General features: G+C 44.8%; 1 protein-coding gene across 1 annotated transcript in view; it reads left to right on the top strand.

Moving 5' to 3' along the window:
* The first annotated feature begins 1,618 nt into the window (after nt 1-1,618).
* RCAN2 (regulator of calcineurin 2) overlaps nt 1,619-7,655 on the top strand; it is a 99,902-nt gene continuing 93,865 nt past the window's right edge. The window contains exon 1 of the mRNA XM_075086639.1: nt 1,619-1,740. The gene's annotated coding sequence lies outside the window, so the exon portion shown is untranslated. The remainder of the gene's footprint in view (nt 1,741-7,655) is intronic.

Below are 7,655 nucleotides of genomic sequence, written 5' to 3'. Positions count from 1 at the left end.
AACAAACAAACAAAACCACAAGTATATAATTTGGTTTAAAACCTGATTAGTTTATATTGTGTTATCTTCAGTTCCATAGCTTGCTTTCTCTTCTGCATAGTGCTTAAAGCAATAAGATCATGGTCAAGGCTGAATATTTTAGGCACAAGGATAAAACAACAAGAAATAATAAATACTACTATCAGTTACCTATCATATTTAATATTAAAAAAAAAAAAAGTAGAACCAAAGAAGAAAGCCTGGAAGGTGTCTAAACCAGATATGCATCAAGGCACAAGTCAGTCCTTAGTTAATGGGACCAGGAAAAAACACTTCTGTTGCAAGTACATCAATCTACAATGCATTGCTTTTAGGTATTTGCTGAGGTGAGGTGGGATATGCTATTGATTTCGTGCAGTACAACAATTTCTTCTGGTATTATTGGAAAGTGCTGCTATAAATGGCATACAACTTTTTATGTATTTTTAACTAATGGAAAGCTATTCCTTCCATGGATTTTTTATAGTGCATTTAATAATTATATGGAAGTCTTCTAGTTCTCCGTTATATTCTATAGATTTTCAAAGTCATCTTTAATGAAACCTATTTAAATTTCTGTATCACCCTATTGATTAAATCCCTCTGTATTACGTTCCAAAGCAAAGAGACCACAGAAAATTGGTGTTGTCCTCTGACGCATAGCAGTCTCGGAAGTACAGCTGGAAGAGAGAAAATAGCCCTTCCTTTAATAAAGCATGCCTTGGGAGCATCTGAATGCTTTCTCTTCTTTTTAAATTCATGACAACGATCAGCCTTTTCCCACTGTAACCTTGATGTTCCTTAGGAGTCCTACAAATGCACCTTCTGGCCTTGCCTGTAATGGGGAGATACACCTTATGCACCTGTTAGTCTGAAGAAGAGATGAACAACTAGATCCATTCCAGAAAGAGCTCACTCCAATGGCCAGTATGTGGTGGTCAGAAGTGGGAACGGTGCTTGGGAGCTCCACCCCAGGGGCATTTAGGCCCCTACAAAACCCCCATGGGGGGCATTAGGATGTTTGTCACTAAAAGCATGCAAGGTGCGCTGGACTCTGTGGGCGTCCATCCCACATCTTCTCTCGGCATCCCACGCCGCCTCTCTCCAACCCATCCAACCTCTTCCCTACCCCACCCCATCCCTCCTTGCTCCCATTTCATCCCACCCCACATCTCCCTACTCCATCCCACTTCACCTCACCTCTCTTCACTCCACCTCACCTCACCTCACCCCACCCCACCCCATCCCTCCTCACCTCAGGGTAGGGGAACCCACACCCTGAGGGAGGGAAGCTTTGCCACACACGAATAACGAGGACACAAACCGCTGCCGGGTCCCTACCGCTCCCTGGGAGCCGGGGGCGCCGTGAGACCCTCCCCCGGCTCACCTGTCCCCACAGGAGCGGGGAACGCCGCCGCCCACGCTGGTAACCGAGACCCGGCGCGGAGCGGTGGGAGGTGGGGGCGTGGCCTGGGGTAGAGGAGGCGGGGTCGGTTTGCTTCTCGCATTCTCATTGGTGGCTCCTTCCTGCTCGTTTGGGCGGAGGAGTTTGCTGATTGGGCTGCGGCGGCTCCCTCACCCCTCCCGCCTTGTCCTCCACCTTCGCTTCAGCGGCGCGGGTAGGCGAGAGGTGCGGGGTGCTCGCTGAGGAGCCGGCGGCGCGGTCCTCGGGCTCGGCGGCGGCGGCGGCAGGGGAGGCGGGGGACAAGCTACCCGCGGCAGGTAAGGGCAGGGCCGCTGCCGCGAAGGGGCTCCTTCCATCGGCGGGGCCGCCCGGTCGCAGCACAGCACAGCCCAGCCCTGCCCCGCCGACCTGGTGCCGCGCGCCCGCCGTGGCGGGGTTATGTAACGGCCCCGCCGGCTCGCCCCGGCCCCCTCCCAGCGCCTCGCTCGTACCCCGGGGCTCAGCTCGCCGCCGGCTCTGCGGGCGCGGGGGGATGCGGGCTGCGGAGAGAGGCCGGGGCGACCCCGCTGCTTCCGGGGGACCCCGACCTCCGGCGCTGGGGTGTCGGGGGTCAGCGCCCGCTGTGCAGCCCCCGCTCCCCGAGCGGCTGGAAATGGCCGGTGGGCGGAGGGGGAGGCGTGGGGCGAGGGAGGACGTCGTGGCGGCCCGTCCTGCGGGGCAGGTGGCTGGGCCCCTGCGGGCGGAGCGGGCTCGGCGGGGTGAGGGAGCGGCCCCGCGTGGTGGGGCGGGGGTTGCAGCCGTGCGAGGGGCGCTGGGTGGGTGCCGGCTCAAGCCCGCGGGGGTTTGCAGCGGTGCAGGCTCGTACAGCTCGGGGCTGGTGTGCAGAACGCAGCGGAGCCCCTATCCCGGGGGGAGGCTCTGCTTCGGCTCCTTTAAAGTCGGCTACAGCATCCCACACGATGTTATTTGATGCTTATATAGCAGGTGGTTCTCCAGAGTTGTTGGTTGGCTTTTTCCGAACCTCTCCTAGATACTTTTGTATCTCTGAAATATTTTGGTCCCTCTACTGCTTCAGTTTGGACTTCCCTCGCTTCCTAGATCCTAGGATCTAGTTCCCTAAAAGGAAAATGTATGATAGGTTTATATAGCAGCTGAAGGAAATAATACAAATAAGAATCGTAGTTTAATCCCGGGTTATGCCTTACACGAGCTTCTCTGTTAGGCTTTCAAGTTCTGCACTTACCAATGGGTTTGCTCTTTGTGTTGTTTGCCTAGTTAGAATGGTTGCTCTGTAGAAAAGGAAGACTTTTTCCATGAAAAATGTCATTACTGTAAAGAAACTCCGCTGCATTTATTCTTGCAGCAAAACTAAATTATATGGTTGCACATCATTCCTGATCAATGGAAGTCTAAATACTATGAGAATATAAAACAATCAGAAAAACTACAAATGCATCACAGTAAACAAGGACAGCAGAAGTTTTTTATGTAGGTTATCAACTTTGTTAACTAGTAACTGGTACCTTTATTTTTTAACAGCAGGAACTGTCCCATTTTCCTTAAGCTTCTGAGAAGGAGTTGTCAGCTGTGTGATCTAGTTCGTCTGTCCTCTTCCAAATATTGTAGTGTGTATTCAGATTCAGTGCCTTGCTTTCTCATGGCATTGAAAATGTTTGTCATTGCATTGGTAGCCTTAGTGGTTTTTACGTTACAAAATTACTTGTGTGTACCAGCAGAAAATCCTTTTCAAGGAAACTTTGAAATTGTATTCCAAGTCATTGTGTTGTCTTGAGTATCTTCTAGGAGTTAAACATTGTGACCAGCGCCTGTTGCATGTAGTTCTGACATACATGTTTTCTTCCTTTTTTCTTCCCAACTGACAAAGATAAATAGGTCTTGGTAAGAATCGGGGTACAGTTCTGAATTCTATGTTACAAGCTAGAGGACTATTAAGCACGTGTTCCAATGACCCCTGTGTGAGGTGACAGATCTGGCTGAAGGCCAGCGACGCTGTAATACTGTGTGCCCCTTATAAAACTGGTTTGCTTTAAATAGCGTAGCATAGAGGCCAAGTGAAGGTAATCAGAAAGCTTGTTCGGGTTTCTTTGGATTTGGGGAGGATTTTTTGTTCTTTGAATACCTTAATGTTACCATGGTAACTTTAGCGGTTGATGAATCATAGCCCAGCTTCTTGGCCTTCAGAATAGCACATAAAATCTTCACGCCTGGCATTGGTTGCTCAAAGTATCATCTTCCTGTTGTGGAATGGGGCTGGAGTCTTGGCTTAGTAGGGTTGAGCACCAGTGTCTGCTGGCATGTTTTCTCCGGGGCTGGAGATACAGATTGCTTAGCAAGCCAATGCTAACTGAGTTCCTTTGCTGGTCATGGGGTACCTGCAGCACTCCCTGGCATGGGAGGCACAGCTGAGCCTTCTGGGCAATAGGCAGGTCTTGAACAGCTTGCGATGGCCAGCCCTGCTTTAGATGAACAAAAGTGAATAGTCCCTTTGGATGTTAAAAGCTTCCCAAAATAGTTACAAAGTCTCAGCTAAATTTAATACGGCTAGAATGTCAATGGAAAGGATTAGAACATTTGGGATTTGTACCAGTTAGCATTTAAAAAAAAAATCCTCTTCCTCATATCTGCCACCTCTGCAAGAGGAAATAGTGGAGATTGATGCTATTTTTGTCTGGTGGTAACAAAATTGGAGTTAGAATGTGAGTGGGCTTCATTCTACTGTAATTTTCATTACTGTAAGGTGAATAGTCATTGCGCAGGTGGGGGGGGCAGGGGTGAAGGTTAAGGGAAGGGGTGACTATATTGCTCTTGAGACCGCAACAGTTCATTAATCCTGTCACATGAGGTCCCCTTCTGCTCTTTATAATTAAGCAGAATGTCTCCATTTAAGTCCATGGAAGCTTTCCATAGTGAAGAATTAGCACCATATAAAAATAATACTAATCTCCAGTGTTCATTTTGCAGAATGGAATGAAATTTCAGTAGGTTACTACTCTCTGAACGTCCCTGTACACTCGTGCCTTCTGCCAAAGTCTTCAGTGTGGGTCCAGTTGACTTCAGCAGGGGCTGTAGCCTTAGGCTAACACTACAGAAATCGGTGACTCTGCTTTCATTAAATCAGTGACTAGTTTAATTAAACCTGATCATTTCAGTAAAATCTTATTCAGTGGGTTTGAATTATGGTAAAACTTGCTGGTTTGGGGTGTGTGGGATTTTCTGTGTGGTGTTTTTTTTATAGTAGGAGCCGAGGTGGAATTCCTACACTTTTTCTGGACCCTTCTAGAAAAACCTGCAACTTCTTTTTTCCTGAAGTTTTCTTAATTCCTGTAGATTACAGTTTCCAGGTTTGCACTGAGGGCTCAATAATACTTTTAGTTTATAGTGATTATATTTAAAGCTTCTATTTGTAACATTTTTGTTTGCTTTATTCTATTTTTAGTCATGTTGTTTGTCATGGCAAGCAGTGTTTAATAAAAAAAAAGTAAAGTTTCCTAGCAATTTCAAGAGATGTGCCTGTTTCCTGATGGCCTTCAGGGACTCTTTTTAAAAACTCTTAAGACAGGAAAATGGTCTCCAAGGAAATGCCTTATTAGTTTTCATAAAAACAGTGGATAATCTATATGTGCTTGGTGATATATAAGGCATTGGTCCATTCAAACACTTCACGTGCTCAAGTTATCCCCATTCAGCAACATTTCAGCTGAAGTTCTCCCCTCTGTAGGGGTCTAACATCATGACAAGCAGTATCTATTTGCCCTTCTAGTTTTAGACTAGAAATGCAATACTTTTTGATAACAATTTTTCAGATAGAAACTTCAGTAAGCTATTGCTATTTGCCAATGAATATAATCTTCTGCCGGTCTCTGTTAATTTTAATTAGAGGGGTACCATGTCTAAAAATAGTGAGGTAACAGAATGAATACTCAGCTCCCACCTGGGATCTCTACAGAGCTTTTGGTTACGGGGTTGAACACTGACATGACCTAATCTGTTCCGGTGGGAAGGATGTTGGCGTCCTGTTTTGAACTATCACAAATTACAAGCTTTTGCACCCATTGACCATAGGAGAAATCTGAAATAACTTATGTCAGTGTAAAGTGATGCAAATGGTGTATATGAACTACACAAAAGAAGTGACAAGGAGATTCCACGTAGGGTCTGGAAGGGTAATGGCTGCCGTGGTTTTCCAAGGGTTAATAGTACTGTATTCTGTGTGATGTATTTTCTGACTTGAAAGTTTAGGGTCAAAACCCTACACTAAATTCAGAAATAACATAGGAATACAGATTACATATTGGTGAGCTTTATTTAAAGGTAATAAACAGATGTGGCAATATATCGGCATTAGCTGGAGGTTAGGTGAACTTGGGCTCAGGTTGGTTTGTCTCAGTATCTCAGCCTTTTAAAAGGAACAATCCTGCTACGGAGTTTACTAGTGTGGTCCCAGTTAAGATCTCAGTGACTGAATTTAGCATCAGTATTGGTGCTGGGTGACACCTTAGTGTTAACTGTATTTTTATGGCATTGCCACTTCTTTTAAAATTCCGTATGACAACTTCTGGGATCTTAAGTATTTGAAAAAATTCCTGATTTTGGGAGGGAAAGCAAAGGCACAACTCAGTTTGAACTCTTTACTTTTTAAAAGAAAGGTGATTACAGTTTACCCGTACGTGGATGTCTTTCTATGTTTTTTTGATAATATAAAAGGGACCATAAGAGGGGGGAAATTTAACTTATTTTGTCAGAAGCTGTGGAAAGAAGCTTTAATACAAATGGGAGTGTGACCCAGTGGTTGTATTACAGTTACATAAAAGGTGACTTTAAATAGTGTTTATTTTATACGACAATCCAGTACCCGGATTAGACATGATTTAGAATTAATTGTTTTAAGGGATTTGAAATATAAGATCTTTTTTGTCCTAAATTAGTAGAAGATTTGGAAGAAGAACATTTTTTTTTTTTGACAGAGAGCTGCCTGAAGTGGTTAAGTAAATTTAAAGAAACCACAAAACATCACTATACCTCAGCCTTAAGGTGTTTGACAGACATAATAAAGGATATGTAGTTATGGTTTGTTTTATGTATGACTAACACTGCAAATAGTGCAGAAAAAAGTAAGAATTCCAGCTTGTGACTAGCTGAAAATGTCTGATGTGGCAACTTATTATGGAGTTCATGCAGAGCTGTGAAAACTCAACCATAATGTCATGAAAGCTTTAAGTAGATTAGTTGCTGAAAAGTACAGTCCTAACCTTTGTTGTCGCCTGCCCATTCCCAAAAAGCTTTTCCCACTCTTTTCTGATTGCTGCAAACATTTATGCAGCCACAAATGAATCAGGTCAGTTATCTGCCTAATGGCGTTAAACACAAATGTGTTCTCCTTAGGCCTGGTCTTTTCCTCTAACTGACTCGCCTTGTGCAGTTCTGCCATGAATCAGGGCAGGAGACACTTTCTCTCCTATGAAAGGTAGCATGGGGCCTGTCTCTGGGAAGTGACTGGTGTTGGAAGTGAGAAGCCAGAGGCGCATGATGTTGCATCTTTTGGCAGTTTGTCTAGTCAGAGCCTGAATTTATAGCCCAAGGGCTTGAAGTGTGCTAACAAATGTTGTTGGGTATGTTTGTCTCCTCTTATTATCATTGAGCTCAGGCTCATAGGCAGTTTATTTCTCTTGGGGAGCTTATATGTCTTAGTAAGATTTCCATTTTAGTTGTGATGCTGCGCTTAATATTATGTGGTCCGTGGCCCCTGCTGCACAAATTTTACTTTGATATACAAAAGTTATTCCATACAGATGTTCTTAACTCTGCAGGTCCCATCTTAAATTGGGAAGAGGATGTAATGATCAGGGTATTGTAAGTTGACCTTCTAGTGGAGGGAAGACTGATCAGAATTCTGGGTGTATCTTAAGTGTAGAAGAGGCATGTGTGTGTATGCATACACACCTACAGGTCTTGAAAAAGAGATGGTCAAAAGGCATGCAAGGCAGTGCCTTTCTCAAGGCTACTTGACTGATACCCAAGTCCCACTGAGGAAATTTTTCTCAAGAATTGACTGAGAAAGGAGAAAGCATTCCTGTTGCAGAGCTCTAGAGCAAAACTACTGCCACGTAGTGTAAGACTATTTATTAATTTCTAGTCTCAGATGGAGCTTTGAAGCCTGCATATTGTAGAATTGCCTGCTATAGTGTATGCTCATTTCCTGATTGCCAACTAA

This window comes from Phalacrocorax aristotelis, chromosome 3 (assembly GCF_949628215.1).
Source record: "Phalacrocorax aristotelis chromosome 3, bGulAri2.1, whole genome shotgun sequence".
In the NCBI taxonomy this organism is placed as follows: Eukaryota; Metazoa; Chordata; class Aves; order Suliformes; family Phalacrocoracidae; genus Phalacrocorax; species Phalacrocorax aristotelis.
Note: the sequence above shows the minus strand (reverse complement) of the source record. Positions and strands in the feature narration are given on the sequence as shown.